Source organism: Salvia hispanica, unplaced genomic scaffold (assembly GCF_023119035.1).
Source record: "Salvia hispanica cultivar TCC Black 2014 unplaced genomic scaffold, UniMelb_Shisp_WGS_1.0 HiC_scaffold_890, whole genome shotgun sequence".
In the NCBI taxonomy this organism is placed as follows: domain Eukaryota; kingdom Viridiplantae; phylum Streptophyta; class Magnoliopsida; order Lamiales; family Lamiaceae; genus Salvia; species Salvia hispanica.
Window position 1 is genome coordinate 9,346 of NW_025952677.1, and position 18,328 is coordinate 27,673.

Below are 18,328 nucleotides of genomic sequence, written 5' to 3' on the forward strand. Positions count from 1 at the left end.
TCCAAGGATGTGCGTTCACGTTATGGTTATACAAGTTCCAACTACAATACCATAGCTGCAGCTTTATACTTCGATGAACGAGTTACACGAGTTATGCCATGCGGTACAAGTGTAGATTAATAACACTACGTTGTCAATCCTAGATTCGTAACTCTAAAAGCTCCTAAGACCCTTGAAAAGTTCTCACTCTCAATTACAGTGTCTTTTAAAAGAAGCTAATTGCGTGTCTACTAAGTGGATCTAACTCGCCAACCTCTTCTCACGATTATGTAACAAGTTATATTAAATCTTCATCGAATGTGTCACTCAAGCATGAAATATTACGGAACAATTTAGGGAAGAAACGAAGTAAAAACAAAAAGGACATTAAATAGAAAAATGAATTGTATAACCAAAATCGTTACTAACACATCCCTAGAATCCTATGAGTTTAGTTACACATGATTGAATAAGCTAAAAACATAGAATGAAGGGAAAACAAAGTGAACATGAGAACTAAAGCAATAAAACCCAAAGGTAGAATTCTTGTAGCCTTGATCTTCTCTTGATTTCGTCTTCAACCTTTTGCACAATGAAGAACTCTTTCAATTTTATGCTCTAGAATTATGAAGCAAAACGAAGATCTAAATGAAGAGGTTTGAGGGGGTATTTATAGGGGAAATTTCGAGTCCTAACATAACAAGGTAAGAATGGCTAAGTTTGGTAAATCTTGGGGAGAAAGTAGGTCAAATCCGTGCGCCGCATTTTGCAGCGGGCAGCCGCACCTGGCCGTGGTCGCGCATAATGATCCGTAGCTTCGACTCTTGGACGGCGCCGCACTATGTTGCGCCGGCGCTGAATTAATCCCGTAGCTCGAAGCTCGTAGCGGCGCGGACGTCTTCGACTTTTAAGCACAACTTTCTCCGAGCGGGCCGCATCGATGCGGCGGCGCTAGGCTCCAGCGTTGCGATGTTGCAGACAGAATGCCGGATTTCGAAACGCTCCGATTTCTAACTTCGACTTTTTCCTATCTTTTTAGACTCAAATATACACATATCTCACAAAACACATCAAAATACCAAAATAGAGAAAATATGCAAAACATGGACATTAATTGTGACTTTGCCATTAAAATCAAACTAAATAAAGGTCTTAAAACGATGCAAAATCCGAAGTGTATCAATGGCTTTGACTTAGATCGGTGAATATCTAAGTGGTGTTAAGGTTTAATTTTATATCTTGTACTCTACTCTCTCCGTTCCACAAAGAGTATAGTTATTTTTCCATTTTGGACATTCTATAATAAGAGAGTCATTTTTATTTTAGTAAAAGTAATACATTTTCTCACTTTTTTTTATTCTCTTTACTCTTTTTCTTTCTTCTACTTTATTAATATCTTTTAATTAATACATTAACACCTTTTTCTTAGTTTCCATTCGAAAAGAAATGCCTCACTACTATAGAACAGATGGAGTATATGAGGTATTGGTAATTAGTGAATCATCGGTGATCTTGGTGATAGATCCCTACAATCATCATATCTTCTAAACCAGGCTCTTGGAGATTGTTTTAAACCATATAAATTTTTTAAAAAAACATAATTCTCCTTTTTTTATGTCACTTGCGAATCCTGTAGGAACTTCCATGTAAACTTCCTTCTATACGTTGTTTTAAAAATAGGATCAAACCCGGGCCGGTTCGACTGGTTCGGCCGCGAACCGTTGCTGTGTTCGGTCCGATTTGCCCCTTAAAACCGTCGTGCTGTTGGACCTTTCCAGGCCGAATAAACTGAGCGGTCGGACCGAAATTGCTGGCCGGTTGAACCGGTTTTTCAAAAAAAAAATTAAAATTTTCACTTTGAGTTTTTATTCCCATCGTGTCAAGACTCTTTTTATGCCCTTCTCTTCATCACAGCCCAAATTATTCTACTTGTGAGGCGCAATAACAGAGCAGATCTAGAGATTAACCAACAAATATTGAGATATAAAGTAGGGATTGAGAAATAGAACAAAGATTTAGAGGATTTAAAAGTAGAAGAGATATAGAGAAACTAAGAGATGGGGAAGAGGTTTCAAATATGGAGGTGGAAGTGGAGGTGGGCGTATTTTCTTGGCGGCGCTTGAGGGAATAAGAGTAGGGTTGAGAAGTGTGTTTTAATTATATGGGTATGCCGTTTGGTGGTGTATAGATAAGTGAAGTTTAATTTTAAAAATCTCAAATTTATTTTAATTTAAAAGTATATTATGTGTATATATTTTCACTTCAATATTTTGCTGTGAATATGTACGATATGGGTTTAGGGAAAGTATTATGATTTTTAATTTAAAAATTAGATTATATTACACAATATGTCAAGTTAGGATTGAGAATAATATTAGTACTGCAAATATTTTTTGAATATTATGAATTTATATTGTTGTTATGTTTAAGTATTTTGTTAAAATATTTTGTTCACTACTTATCAATGAACTGAAGTTTAATTTAAAAACTCTCAAATTAATTTTAATTTAAAAGTATATTATGTGTATATATTTTTACTTCAATATTTGGCTATGAATATGTACCGTATGGGTTTAGGGAAAGTATTATGATTTTTAATTTAAAAATTAAATTATATTACACAATATGTCAAGTTAGGATTGAGAATAATATTAGTACTGTAAAGATAACCACCGGTCGAGCCGAATACTATCTCGTAGCTATCCGATTGTTGTCTACGGGGAAAGAAACCTCCTGCAGCTAAAGCGGAACTAATCAACCGGCGATGGCGTAGTTATAAGACAAGCCTTGTTTCTCTCAATATATTAGTACCGCCGCGAACCGGTCCGGGATGAACCGTGAACCGATACGCATCGGTTTACTCACCGGTTCGATTTTTAAAACATTGTTTCTATATATAGTTACCGCGAAATGCATTCCTCACGTTGAACTTGAACTAATCTTTACCACTTTTGAGAATGTCTCCGAATAATCAATTTTGTAGGTCTGAGTGTAATTTTTTTATTATAAGACAAGCCTTGTTTCTCTCAATAGTTTTGTCAAGTTTCGTTTGATTTTAAAGATCCATATGCATCTTATAAATTGTTTCCCTTGTAGAAGTTAACAATTTTTGCCTGCGTGGAATTTGGGTATATGCCAAAGCACAAGTCAGAAATTAGAAAATAGAAAGTGAGTAAAGAAGTTGATACTTGATAGTAATAAATAATAATATAGGTACATAAAGAAGTTGATAGTAATAATAAATGCATTACTCGAAATTCTAAGCTAATAAATGTTGTATTATATGTTTGGAACCAGTCATTGTTAGACCTAGACCAAGAACATGACTAAGTCAACCTGCCTCAAGTTTCCCTTCATCCCTATATTATCTCGAATATATTTACTATATTGAAAAACGACATAGTTAGATCATGTAGTAGAGGTTTTATCTACTAACTTTCTTAAGTTGTTAACTCTGCTAGTTTATCAATGCAGTGTATTAAAAATGTCAACATGATGGTATTAAAATGTCAACATATAATTTTGTTGACATTTCAAAATATTATCCAAATTTATATATTAATAAATTTTTTATCCTCTTTTTCATTTAATCAATGAGTTTTTCACGAGGTAAGCAACCTAGTCTGATCTATAGTTTTATTTGAATATGTAATAATTTGAATTTAGTTTGAGTTTCGGATTTTTTACATGTAATTCCAATAATATCTCCATGTTATCCCCTAAAAAATGAGAAGTACTTATTACGTTATTTTAGAGTTAATTATAATTTATATTCTAATGTTTTACATTATTTTCAAATCTATCGAATCCTTTATAAAATATTTACTTTTTATTCAATTTTCAAACTTTTAGCAAATATATTATTCACTACTTCAACTTTTGGCATGACATTGTGTAGAGTGACAAATTGTCGATTGAGTCATTATTAGATCAACCCAATCTAATAAGGCCAAATCCTAAACCAACCAAAAACTCGGATTCTTATTGGGGCTCAACCAATTAACTTCGTGTGTGTTCATGTGGATTATCATGTCATGTCGAAAATTGGTGGGTTCAACGTTAATGTTAGGAAGTTATTATACTCCATCTGTCCATAATAAATGTCAACTTTTCTTTTAGTTTGTCCCACAAAAGATGTCACATTTCTATTTTTAGAAAATGTTTCTCTTACATAAATATAAAAATTATATTTTCTTTACGATAACTACCATAACATGATTAAACTTTTAAAACATGATACTGATAACTATCATAACATGATTAAATTTTTAAACTTGATATTACACTTTAAAATATGATATTACATTATTAAAACATGTTATAACATGATTAGAACTTTATCACAATTTAAATCTAAATAATAAAATTAAAGTAATAGTAATATTTTTCTTAATTGATAAAAATTACTAAAATAATAATTTTATTTTTTATCGGATAAACCGAACCCAACCCATAACCAACCCAAAGTCATTAGGTTCTTATTGTGTCAACTCGATAAGGACCCAAACCCTACAAGGCTTGACTCAAATTCATTAATGTTGTGCGAATTCTTGTTGGATTAGTGGTATAAAAAATTGTCAGTCCTATATGAAAGTCCTAAATGAATGAAATGAAATGGTGAAACTCATTAACATTTAATTTTTCTAAAAAGTGACACGTTAGCTTGTTGCTTAAATTTCAGTATATTATGACAATGTAATGTTGAAAATTTGATATAGAGATATGAATGATACAAGTTTGAAAAATGGAATATAAAGTTGATATTTTATAAAGATAGAATAAACTTGAAGATATTGTAAGAGGTTGGAATAGAAATTTTAAATAACTTCCGGTTATAATAATTCTAACTAAATTCAAATCGCTAGATTCAAACATAGCACTAGGAGTCTTGACTCCTAAATTCTAGTAATCAATGTTTTTATGGGACAATTCTTATTACTTATTGAAAAGACCTAGTCATATCCTTAACTAGAGGAGGCTGCCAAGAATTTGGTATAACTTATTCCATGCCGTCATATTCAGTTAGGTATATTATCATTCAGTTTTCGATTTAATTTTATTTGCTAGACTGTATTAAATCGACAAATTAAAATCCTTTGAAAAGCAAAAAATTTAATTGAACTGAATTATCGGAAAAACAATATTAGAAAGACTATAATTGAAATTACAAATATTTATCTAAATCTAAAAATTATATCGCAACAATATTTTGTATAAACGAAAATTCAAAAATTATTTTTCTAAAATTTACATAAAAACATATATCGGGTTAATTTGCTCTGCTAGTATCTCCAAACAATTACTACAATCTTCAGAAATTTAAATACCATAACATAATTTAATATAAATAATACAAATAAATAGATTTTTTAGATATCTATCTAATAAAAATACTCTTATTTTCCATTGGTCAGTCCATAAATTTAATCCACTTCAATCAGTTATTCTTTCTATCCCTATTACTTTACAATTTAGAATTAAAATAGATATTGTCTAAAATCCCTATTTGTGTAACGTAGAGAACGCTCAAATTATATATATTTTTTTGGTTTTACATATCTAACTGACCAAAAAAAAAATCGACAAAAAATTTTAATTTCGGTTTAATTCGGATTATTTTGGGTATCTTGTTCACCGTTGGATACAATGAATAATGCTTCACAAACTGTGCGTTAGCTTAAATGACGACGTATAAATTGAAAGAAATGCGGAAAAAAATAAGTAATTGAGCTTTCATTGTCAAAATCAAAATCAAAATCTTCAATTCAAAAGACTTTTCCGTCATGATATGGCGTGTTTGATTAAATTCAGCAGTCGAATATTCAACTCTATCTATTGCGTTAAAAAATAAAATCGTATCTCTAAAAATACTTAAGTACTTCTTTCTCTATTATTTATACCTTCTCATCTATAATCCATATACTTCATTATTTCTTGTAGTCAACTACGCACATTATCCTTCAATTCAAACTGAAACATTCTTGGACACTTCCATTACACTTACATAAGAAATGGTTATATATTCGACCCAAAGGTTACGTTGTTGAAATAATATTAAAGATTGTCTAATTTGATTCGAGATTTGTTCCTTCTACTCATTAATTTTAATGAGCTTAAACGACAGACTCAAACACGAATCTAATGCTCAAAATAAATTGACGACAAAATTGATAAAAAAAAAAAAAAAAAAAAAGATGACAAATTGGAAGAGAGCTTCAAAATTTCTCAATCATCTTAGTTCCAAACCAAAAATATTATTAAAACACTTCATTAAATTTAATTTGCAGCTCAAAAAATTGGATGCAACATATTCATATCCGTAACTCTCAAATTATACTCCAAAATCAACTCAATGAGAATTGAATAAAATAAAACAGTCATATGATACGTATGATACTTGTACACATCAAAAGACCAATCAATTTACTAGTTGATTTTTCAACGAAATCAAATTTATACATTGATCAAACACTATAAATATCCATCAAACCACTCCCTTGTTCATCCACATCATTTCTTTAACCAAAATGAAGCATTTGATCCTTATTTTCGCCTTCCTTGCCGCAGCAAACTGGGCTTCGGCCCAGAACTGCGGCTGTGCGGCCAACGAGTGCTGCAGCCAATACGGCTTCTGTGGCACCGACGCCACTTACTGCGGGCCGGGCTGTCAGTCCGGGCCGTGCACCACCAATGGAGTCAAAGTTGAGGAGGTCGTCACGGATGCTTTCTTCAATGGCATAGCCAATGCGGCCGGGCGGATTGCCCCGACCGTGGATTCTACACTCGCGCTGCCTTTCTCGACGCCCTCGGATCGTTCCGCGGGTTTGGAACGGACGGCACCGCTGATGACAGCCGTCGAGAGATCGCGGCCTTCTTCGCCCATGTTGCGCATGAAACAGGCAGTAAGTTTTCCGTTTCCAAAAAATATAAATTCTTTCCTTTTTGGTCCGTTTCCTAAAAATTGGGAGTAACTTTTTGTTTTAAGAAATGCGCATCACAACAATCTACTACCACTAGTTCCACTACTTTTTCACTCATCTCTTCTTACTTTACCAATTTTGCATTAAAACACGCATCTGTTTCCAAAGTTTCTATTTTTATAAAATTGAGTGGGCATATTCACTCTGTGTTACATAAATTGAAATGGTGACATATCATTATTTTTCTGTGTGTGCAATGTAGACCTTTGCTTTAGAGAGGAAAGTAATAAATCAGATAAGTATTGCGACCCGAACTTTCCGGACTGGCCTTGCAACCCAGACAAGTTCTACTACGGCCGCGGCCGTTGCAGCTGACGTGGAACTACAACTACGGGGCAGCGGGACGGGCCATTGGGTTTGATGGGCTGAACAACCCGGAGGTTGTGGGCACGGACGTGGGGGTATCATTCAAGGCGGCCTTGTGGTATTGGATGCAAAATTGTCACAAAGCTATTGTTTCGGGACAAGGGTTTGCCACGATCTGAGCCATCAATGGCAACTTGGAATGCGACGGGAAGGAGCCCGAGAAGGTGACCAGTAGGGTTGACTTGTACACACGTTACTGTGGCCAGCTCGGTGTGGACCCGGGACTAATCTACGATGTTGATTTCCACTACTCAAGATTCAGTCTACCCCTTTCGAGTAGACTCGATCAATATATTGTTATGTAATGAATAAATTATATGGACCTAACTAGAATAAATGTGACGAGTCACGTCTTTGAAATGGTATTTGAATTGAATGAATATTCACTTGAGATATACGATTATCTTAAGCTTTTAGAAGTTATTGTAGTAATTTTAAAATGAAAATAGTTTCACAAAATGTACTAACTCATTATCAGATTTCCGATTAGATAGTAAAAAAATGCTGTTTCATAAGGGAAAATTTGGGACATCAATGCGTTTATAATTAAAGCAATGCTAAATTAAAATATGGAATTAATTTTACAATGTATTTTAACTATTTCAGTTGATTATAATTTATACATCCTAATTCCTAAAGTTACAGATAAATCAATTTTTTAAGAGCATTAAGGGCCCCCCCATAGAGCCTTTCCCATGGACCCCTTTTTTTTATTTTATTATTATTTACGCCTTTTTTGATGTCCTTATCTTCCCCAAAATTTAAGCGGCCCTCCCTCCTTCCCCCATTTCCATTTCATTTCCACATCATCATTTATTTTGTTTTAAAATTTTGAAGACGATTTTTAATATGTTAACAAATTAAAAAAATTTTAAAAATGCAAAAAAATTTTTTCCCTCCTTCCACCAAAAGTTGTTTGGGTTTTTCTCGGGCCAATTTTAAAGTTAAAACGAATGTTTTTGAAAAAAAAGAGAAATAAAGTTTTTAAAAGAAAAAGAAAGGGTTTTTAAAGGGGAAAAAAAAGAAGAAAAGAGAAAAAAAGAAGATTGTGGAGAGAAAAAAAGTTTTTTTTTTTGATAAAAAGGATATTGATCACTTTGGGGGGAAAACCCCAAAAATAAAAATTGATCATTTGGGGGGGAGGGAAAAGGAGAAAAGAAATCGCCGTTGTTGCAAGAGGGGGAAATGGGAATACAACGAGAGGGAAAAAAAAAAACCTTCATTTAAAAAAAAAGAGAATCAAAAAAAAAACAAAAAAAAAACCTAGAAACGATCATCATTAAAAAGGGAAATTTTTAAAGTAAAAGGCCGTTCCCTTTCCCTGGAATGCCCCACCCTGTTTCTTCATCTTTCGATAGTTTTCAGATGTCCGTTTTCACACGATCATCCGATTTTTCCCGATATAGCCTTTTAAATTTGGCGCGGGTTGTAGCCGAAAATTTTTAAATCACCTTGGCCCCCAAACCGGCCGAGGGGAGCCGATCCTTTTGGGATTTCCCCCTTCCCCTTCCCCGCTTTCACCCCCTTTGGGCGCCGAGAAGGGGGTTTAATTTTAAACCCGGGGCCCAAGTCGGTTGGGGGACCTTCCGCTCCAATTTGGGGATCCAACAAAGCCTTCCTCGACCCTCGTTTCCACCCCCGCCTCAATATCCGCCCAAATTTTTCTTAATCCTTCGTTTTCATGTGCCCCCCAAGGGGAACCCGGGGCCCCCGGACCGACTTCGAAATTGCCCTTAGCGACAAATTCGCACGTCGTCAAAAATTATACCGCTGTCATCACCCGACGATTTTTCCCTCGAAATGCCAAAAACTTACCGATGCTACACGCCTCAAAATGTTTTGGAAGCCCCGGGCCCCTTGTGAGACTCCCTTTTTAGTCTTAAATTCCCTCCTCTTTGTATCGTGCGGGGAGGGGCCCGGGAACCAACCTTCCGTTGGTTTTTCCCCTTACAATCGACCCCCGATATCGACCCAACACCTAGCCAAAAAAATGATGCCCCTTTTTAAAGCCCTAAAAAAAACCCCAAATTTAACGTACATATTTTTAAAAGAAAAATTTTAAAAATATCGAACAGGGGGAAGAAGCAAACAAAGTGTCTATCCTTCCCAAGACTCAAATACTATCCGGAAAAAAAAGGGTTTTGGGAAAACTTTTAAAAAATTTTAAAAACAATAAAAGCTTTAACCAACAAAAACCCGAATAAAACTTTTAAAGACGATGAGAAAAGGGAACCCCTGGGATGTGTTTCAAAAGCATGGTTAAAAAAATTTCCCAAAACTATAATCCCCCAAAAGCACAGATTTTGAAAGGACGAGTCACCTAGCTTTATGCTCATATACAAATGTTGATTACAAGATTGGGGGTTTAATCCAACACTAACCCAAAAAAGCCCCCAAGCCCCCTTTTAAAAAGTCCTCACCTAAAACCAAGGTTTTTTTAAGGGTTGAAGGTTCACAAGGGAATCTAACCCCCAAACTTTACGTTTATGAAGAAAGTTATATTAAATCATACAAATCAGGTCACTCAATCATGAAACCAAAACTACTTGGGGAAAAACAAAGTAAAAACAAAACGGATATTGATAGAAAAAAAATTTTTAAAAAACCAAAGTCGTTACACCCCCTAGAATCCTAGGAGTTTAGTTACACATAATTGAATAACCCAAAAAACGGGGGATTAAAAGAAAATTTAACATAAAACAAAAAGAAAAAAACCCGGGGGTTAACCCTTTGTCGCTTTTTGATGTTCCCAAAACCCTTCTCCAACCCCCGGACCAATGAATTTACTTTAGGTCTTGATTTCTATGAAGATTTTAAAAGTAGGTTCTTTTTTTTTTATAATTTTTTGGGCCTTATTTATGGGAAAACCAGCCTTGTTGAGGGGAAAAAATCTCCAAAATATGGAAAAACCCCGGGCGCAAATCAAAAGGGCTTCTCGGATTCGGCCCTTTTTTTCCCCGGGCGGCCCCGGCCCCTTGGCCCGGGTGGCCGCGGGGGGGAGTCCAGAGCGGCCTGGGCGGCGGACCGCCGCAGACCCGGCGGCCGCCGAACGAGACTTCTTTTCCCAAAAGACATTTTTCCCGGGGGCGGCCCGGGGCCGCATTGTTTCGCCCCCCGGGGCCCCCGAGGGGGTCCCGCACACATCCGGGCCGCCGCTCCGACCGATTCCCAAACTTGGCATTTTGGCCCCCCTTTTTCGGCTCTTTTGACATTTTCAAAAAAACAGGGCAAAATACCAAAATAGACAAAATAGCAAATAATGGACGTGTGGGTGACTTTGACATAAAAAACGGCCCAAATAATGCCCTTTAAAAATAGTGCAAAATCCGAGCGATCAACTTTCCCAAACTTACATTTTTGTTTGCCCTCGAACAAAACAATAAAGATACAAGAATAGACGCAGGGAAGAAACAAGGACTAGATGTCAAAATTTGCCTCAAAAGATGGAAGAATAGTTTAAACATGTATTAACGCAATCAAATCAAGAAAGGTTTATTAGTGCACTTTCATTACTAACGGGGAACCCCCAATTCAAGCCCCCGCACGGGGCCAAACTTCCAAAGAGGGGAAGTGTTCTCTCACTTAAAGGGAAGGGATAATGGTACAAAAAGACTCAAATAATACATCAGGAAAAATTTTTCCCCATTTTGGCTCAAAGTCTACCCCCTCCTCTACTAAATGTGATTAAGCTTCAAAAGTCCGAAAGGTCTTTATTTTTGGGTTTATAATGTATTTCTTTGGGGGTGGGAATATTTGGGCCCAAAAAGGACTAAAAAAAAAAATACCCCGGGGAAAAAAAAGATAACTCCATTTTTCTAAACCCAAGGCACTTTTAACATTTCCCCATTTATCTCCTTGAACTCACTTTCCAATCCTTTTGATTTTTTTTTTCTTTTCACAACCTTTCACACATTTTTTCTTTTTCTTTCTTACACTTTTTTTGGAATTTTTTCAATTTCACAACTTGTACTTTTTTTATATTAAGCACATTACTTTTTATACTTTCCCCCCTTATCTCTCCAATTCCTTTACAAAATAATATAAAAAAAAAACTAACTAATCCAAGGAATTGCCCCCATTTTTTTGGCTTCCAAAGAAAAAAGGCTTAAAGGCTCAAACTTGGTTCAAGGGGAAAAAAAATTTTAGAGGGTCATGGTTTTTAGAAAAAAGAAAAGTTAAAAAAAGTTTGGTCAATTTCCCTCCTAAATCTTTTTAAAACACTATGTAAACTTGGGAAAAGACTAGGAGCAAGTTCTAAAACATAAATCACAAAAATAAATTTTTGGCTCAAACCCTCACGGTATAAAGATTTCCGGAACAACCCAATTCACAAATTATGCACCTTTACCAAAACCATCAAATCAAAACTTTTAAGCCACACTTAAACATGATAATGTAATATCATCCCAACTCAATCAAAAAGTTTTCCCTAAGCATGCGTGTTTCTAAGTTCTTAAATGTTAAGTTCACGACATGGATTCAAGAAAACTTTTTTTAAAAACAAAAAAATTCACCTCGGGGTTTAAATTAAAAAAAAAAAAACTTAAAGAAAAAAAATCCTAAACTCACGGTCCACCATTTTACCCTCCTAAACTTATTTACAAAAAAGTGTAAAATAAGTTTGCGAGGGGGAAATGACGGGGTAACCTTTTTAAAAAAAACGAAATTTTGGAAAATTTCGGGTCGAGGCCACCCGGGCGAAAGGAGAAATTTTGGGGAAAATGGGTTGAAAAATACCCCCGGGCAGCGGCCCACCGAAGATGTCCGACGGTCGCCCGCACAAATTTTCCCCAAAATAAGGTGGCGGCCCGGGGCCCCAAGAAAACAGGGGCCGCCGCAGAGGTAAATCGAAAAAAATTTCCCCAATGCAAAAAAATTAAACTAAACCCAAAAATACTTAACTTAAAAAAAAAATCGTCAAAAAAAAGGGAAAACAAATTGTTTTAAAAAACATCCAAAAATGATACAAATGCTCATTTATAGTCTTTGAGTTTCGATTTTCAATTTTGGGAAGGGGGAAGGGGGGAAACGGGCTTTGAGGTCGCCGAATGCCCCCAAAAAAGATGGAGATATCGCCACTCATTTTTTGGGCGCTCTTGCCCCCAGCCCCGGCCCATCCTTGGAGCTCTTAAATTTGTTGACGGCGATGCACGTCTTCTAGCCTTTTTTTGCCCCAAAATTGTTGTTCCCCCGTGTGCCAACCCCCGACCCCGTCCACCCTTTGGCCCGGGTGGTTTTTTCTCTTTTTTTGTTTCCCATGGGATTTTCCCCTGTTTTTGGGACACGTTTTGAGTGAGAGATATCTCCAAAGGGCCGGAGGTATTTTTAAACTCCTCAGGGGGGTTTTGGCCTTCCGCGGCGGGGGTTTGCTCATCCGGCGGCGATGTCCCCATTTCCTCCCTTCTTCTTCCCTTGGGGGCGGGGCTGTGGGGCGGCACTTGATTTCCTTTTGGGCGTGGGGTTTGCCCCCTTCTTCTGGGGGGGTTTGGATCGAAAAGTTTCGGCCCCGGAGTCCTCATCGGCCTCAAAGAGGGGATGTGAGCCGGATGTTCCTCTTCCAAAATTTCCCTTTTGACGGTTACCAAAGGCTCCCCGGGGCCCCTGGTTTTGAGTTTCCCAATGGTTTTTTCCCGCCCAAACGTCACCTTAGTCAACCGGGGAGGGAAGGGGGTGATCCCCCGCCACTTGAGGAAAAATCCTTGCCCCCAATAATGGGTTCTCGGGCCGGGGTCAAGAAGGGGAAGATTCCCCCAAAGTTCCCCCAAAGGGGAAACCGACCCATGGGGCCCCCTTGGGCGGAAATCGATGTTTGGCGATGTTTTGCCGGCCCGACCCTTTTAACCTTCAACGAGTTTTTAGGAACTCGAAGATACTTCCTAAACGACGGCCCCTTCCTCTCAAACATTTCCGGGGGCCGTTCCCCTTTTCCCCCTACATCACATAATGCCCAAAGGGCCTCCGCGATTTCCCCAAAATTTGAAGAGGGGAAACGGGGGGATACCCGGGAAAGGGGCCCCCACCCCCGGCAACTTCTTCCACATGACTTTTTCTCGTCCGAGGCAAGGCTTTAAAACCGTAGTTTTTGTTTCGGGGTTTCCCTTTGATCCCATATTCGTATAAACGGAATACAACAATTAGAAAGTATACCAATAATGGGAAAATCAAAGGTTCCCCAAATTTGGAAATCTTATAATCAATACCAAAGGATCAACATATAAGACATTTTTAATGAAGCTTAGGGGTATAAAACTTCCTAGAGGTTAAAGGGAAAAAATTAAAAATAATTATCCAAACTGGAAAAAACAAACCATCCCCCAACGGGAAATTTATCCCCCCCGCGTAGACGTATCAACAAAATCAATAACATATCAACAATCTCTATGGGTACAAAAATATTGCAATTCATGGAAGTAATTTAAAAGCCTTTATAACCCCTATGAACATGATTGCAACATAAAAACAAGTAAAAAGGAAGGAATCACTATTCACAAAAACTTCAAAACTTATCATCAAAAAAACAATATCAACCCTGGGAAAACCATAAATAAGCATACACAATCATCCCCCATCATAAAATAAGAGTTTTCACCGAAAATTCCCTCCAAAACATGCTTAAATCCATGGAAAAAGAGGGAAAAAAACTGAAATTTAGTTGGGGTTTTAAAACCGTGGTTTAAAAAGGGAAAAGAAAGAAAACTCTAAACTTAAAGAATTGAGAGAATTATGGGGGGGTGAAATTGGTGATTTATAAAGGGGGGGTTGGTGCAAGGAAGGGAAATTTTAGAAGGAATGAGAAAAAAAAAGGAAAAAATTTCCTTTTAAAACCCCCCATTTTGGTCTTTTTCCGGGTCAAGGCGGCCGACGGGGGCCCAAAAAAATTTCTGGGGCCCCCGGGCCCATTAGCGGGTTTATCCGGCCCGCCCTAAGCCCGCCCTAAGCTCGTCCATCCCGGACATGTGAAAATAACCTGGGGGACCGGGTGTTAAAGCAAGAACCCCAGTTAATTAATTTTTTTTTATTTTTTTTTTCTTTACGAAAAAAGAAAAAAAAAAAATAAATAAAAGAAAATAACTAAATCAACGAAAAATCGGGTTTCCCCAACAAAAACCCTTTGTTTTTAGTCGTTTTTTCGAATAAAAGGCTCACTAATTCACATTCCCCCAAGGTAAAAAGGGCATAGGGGGAACTTGGTCCCTAGCTTTTCCACCACTTGTATTTTCCCTTATTTGTTTTGGTAAATAAAAACTCAGGTCCTCCTTGGTTTCCCCTTTTTTCCCCTTTTTCTTCTTTTTTTAAGGGGTAGAGGGGAGGGGTTGGGGGATCGGGGGTTTTGGGGGAACCCTCTTACCTCGGGGGAAAGGAGAATGGGGGGAGAGGATCCTCCACTTCAAAGGGCCCAGGGTTTTTTCAAATCCGTGACCAAGGGGCCCTACACCCCTGTTCCACTTCCCTCATTTTCCCCCAAAAGAGAATCTCGCTTTTGATCTTATAAAGGGGGTTGGGTATGGTTATTGGGAAGTGATCTACCAAGGTCTACATCAATCAAAGCCTTTTTAATGTTTAAAAATTTTCCCTAAGATTGGGAGGGGCATTCTTTTTCCCACTTTTCTGTCAAGACAATAAAATCAAGGAAAAAAGAAATCATCTATTTTCACTAAGACATCCTCAATCATACCAAAAGTTTTTTGGGCCGAGTTATCGGCCAACCCGAAAGGGTTTCGTCCGAAGTTTTGAGGGCCCAATGTTGAGCTTTTCTAGTACCCCCGGGACGAGATTGATTAAGATCCTAGATCGCATAGGGGCCCTTTTCAACCTTTCCCTCTCCAACCGGGACGGGGTAATGAATTGGGCCCCGGGCTCTCCCGGTTTTTCCTCCTTTTGGGTGATCTCGCCGCAATGAGTGGGAGCTTGGGGGCCCACTTTTTCGCTTTTTTCTTTCTCATCACGTCCCATAGTAGATTCGCATATTTAGGTATTTCCCCCAAAGATTCAACTAGAGGAATGTTAGTATTTTTCTTTACAAAAAATGTTCAAAAATGTTTGAATTGCTTTTCAGCTTTAAAATTCCTCCCTTTTCAAAGGTAAAGACAATCCCATTAGGGCCCCACCCAAACCCCCGGGGAAGGGGGGTTCGGGGTTTTTTTTCGGGGGCCCCCCGGAGGCAAGGGGGGGCCACGGCCGGGCGACCCCATTCGGGCTTCGTGGTGTCCTCCCGGGTGGGCGGCGGTTTGTCGGTCCCGGCAACCCCCTTCCGCTTTGACCCACTTTTTTTTGGGCGTCCCCACTAGTGCGGGGCCCTTTGGGGGCCCCCTTTCCCCATCTAACTTCTTTTGGGTTTGCCCCCACCCGCGTGTTGATGTTGGTTATGGCGCCCAGATCGGGTTTATTCCCCGCTTTGGGGGTTGTTTATTTTCCGGGTTCAACCACTCCCACCCGGGGGGCTTAACCCTTCCCCTCTTGCGCGCATTACCTCCAAGATCCTTGGATCCCTTGTTCATACTTTTCCTCCCCTTTGTCTCAACTACTCCCCCCCTTGCTAACAAAATCCCGCCGGGGGGAATTAAACTAAGAAAAAATTAAAGGGGGTTGGTTTTCCCTTATAATTATTGGGAAAATTCCGCCCCCCCGGGTTTGGGGTAGTTTTGTTGTAATTTGGGGGCCGCCCTTGCATGTAAATATTTCTTCCACCGTCGGGAGGAGTTTCCGTGCTTAAAACCGCATAAGGAGGTTGGGGAATCGGGGCCTCCTTCCTTGATTTTTCCATTTTGTCCACCCCCAAATCAAGCTCCCAATTCCTCTCGCAAAAGGGGCTTTCCCCGGGTTCTTCAACCGTAACTATCCTTTTTTTGGTATGCCTTTTCTTTCACCCCCCGCTTGGTGGCGAACCTCTATCAAACGTACCCTCACCCGACTTTCTTAACCCCCCATTTGCACCCCCGAATCAACATAAGACAAATTTTCTCGTTAAATCCATTATAGAGAATCCCCACCTGGTTCCCCTTAAAAACCCTGGTTGGGACTTTTGGAGAAGGGCTTTGAAACGAGCAAACGCCCTAAGAGGGGGTTTTGCCCCTTGGGGAAAATTGGGAAAATCTCGCGAAACCTTAAAATTGTGCCCGACCGGGTAATACTTGTCGGAAAACCAAAAACAATGTCCTTCCATGTGGAGACCTTTTTTCTCGGGGATACATTCAAACCACTTTTGGGGTTTAACCGCAATGAAAAGGGGAAGAGTGTTTCCCTTTTTGGCATCGTCAAACACCGCTGGGGTTTTTGAGTGTTTGCGATCTCCACAAATTTGGGGGAAGGCGATTAACATCCTCTCGTAGCCCTCTCGCAAAAGGGGTTTGCTCGACCCCTTTGAATAAGGGGGATGCGTAACTCAAATTATTAAGGGGCCCAAAACGAGGGCCTTCGAGTAATCATATTCCCATGATCAACATGTTCATTACGGGGGATCTCCCCCCATTTTTCTTTTTCCGATTTCCCCTCGGGGGGCCCTTTTCCCCATCTCTCTCATCCATCGGACTTTTTCCATTTCCCGTAGTTTTTCGATGCCCGTTTTCCCCCCATTGTTCCCGATCCTTTTTTACTTCTTATTTTCCTACGAGTTCTCTCAAGTTCCCAAATCGAGCGGTTTTGGTTGTCCTTCCCGGGGCGCCCTTCGCATACAAAACCCGCAAGAACTAAAAACAAAAAAGAATTAAAAAAAAAGATTAAAAATTGAAAAAAATTAAAATCCAAAGTAGCAAAATTATCCGTTTAAAAAATATCACCCAAAAGGGAAATTTTCTTTTCCCCGAACTGCCCAAAAAATTGATGCACTTTTTTTTAAAACTAAATAAAAACCCCCCCAAATATACAAGTATATATAAAATAGTTAAAAAAAGATTTGGGTATCGAACACGGGGGAAAACGAAACACAAAGTGTCTATCCTCTACTAAGACCCAAATACTATCCGGAAAAAAAATCGGGTTTTGAAAAAAATTTTGAAAAACTAAAAACAATAGAAAGCATTTGACCAACCAAAAAGCGAAAAAAACAAAAAAGACGAAGAGATGGGGGGAAACTCGTGGAGTGTGTTCACAAACTATGGTTATAAAAAAATTTCCCAAATACAATAACCTAGCACAAACTTATACTTTGAAAGGACGAGTCACCTAGCTTATGCTCATGCGATACAAATGTTGATTACAAGATTGGGTTGTCAATCCTAACACGTAACTCCAAAAAGCTCCTAAGACCCCCTTTAAAAGTCCCTCACTCTCACCAATTTTTCGTTTTTGGGGGTTTAAACCGAAATTCTACTAAGTGAATCTAACTCCGAATCAACAAGCATGGAAGAAAAAATCATACACCCCCCGTGTCACTCAATCATGCAGCTTCAAAACTACTTAAAAAAACAGAGAAAAAAAAAAAAACGGATATTAGATAGAAAAAGGAATTTGTATGACCAAAGTCTTTCTAACACATCCCTAGAATCCTATGAGTTTAGTTACACATAATTGAATAAGCTAAAAACATAGATTGAAGGGGGAAAAAAATTTGAACATAAAACTAAAGAAATAAAACCCGTAGGAATCCTTTTCCGTTTTGATGTTTTAAATCCTTCTCCAACTCCGACCAAGAAGACTCTGGCCCTTTATCTCTAGGATTTTTTTAAAATAGGTTTCTTTTTTAGGCTTGGGCCTTATTTATGGGAAAAACCCTTTCCCTTTTCATTAAAAAAACTCCAAAATACGGAAAATAGGCGCAAAACTAGGGCTTTCCGGGTTTGCCCCTTTTCTCCGGCGGGCCCCGACGTTGGGGCCCCGGCCCCCGTTTGGGGTCCAAAAAGTTTTGTTCCTCGGGGGGCGGGCCGACATCTTCCCGGCCGCCGGACGGGGACTTCTCTTCCAAGCACATTTTTCCGAGGGGGATCGGGGGACAAACATGGATTTCGCATGTTTTAAAGGGCTAGATTGGACTTCCCTTTTAAATGTCAATCATGCAATTAATGTTC

At 38.4% G+C, this 18,328-nt stretch overlaps 1 pseudogene; it reads left to right on the forward strand.

The window, feature by feature from the left end:
- Nucleotides 1–6,471: 6,471 nt before the first annotated feature.
- LOC125200286 lies at nt 6,472–7,566 on the forward strand (annotated as a pseudogene).
- The last annotated feature ends 10,762 nt before the right edge of the window (nt 7,567–18,328 follow it).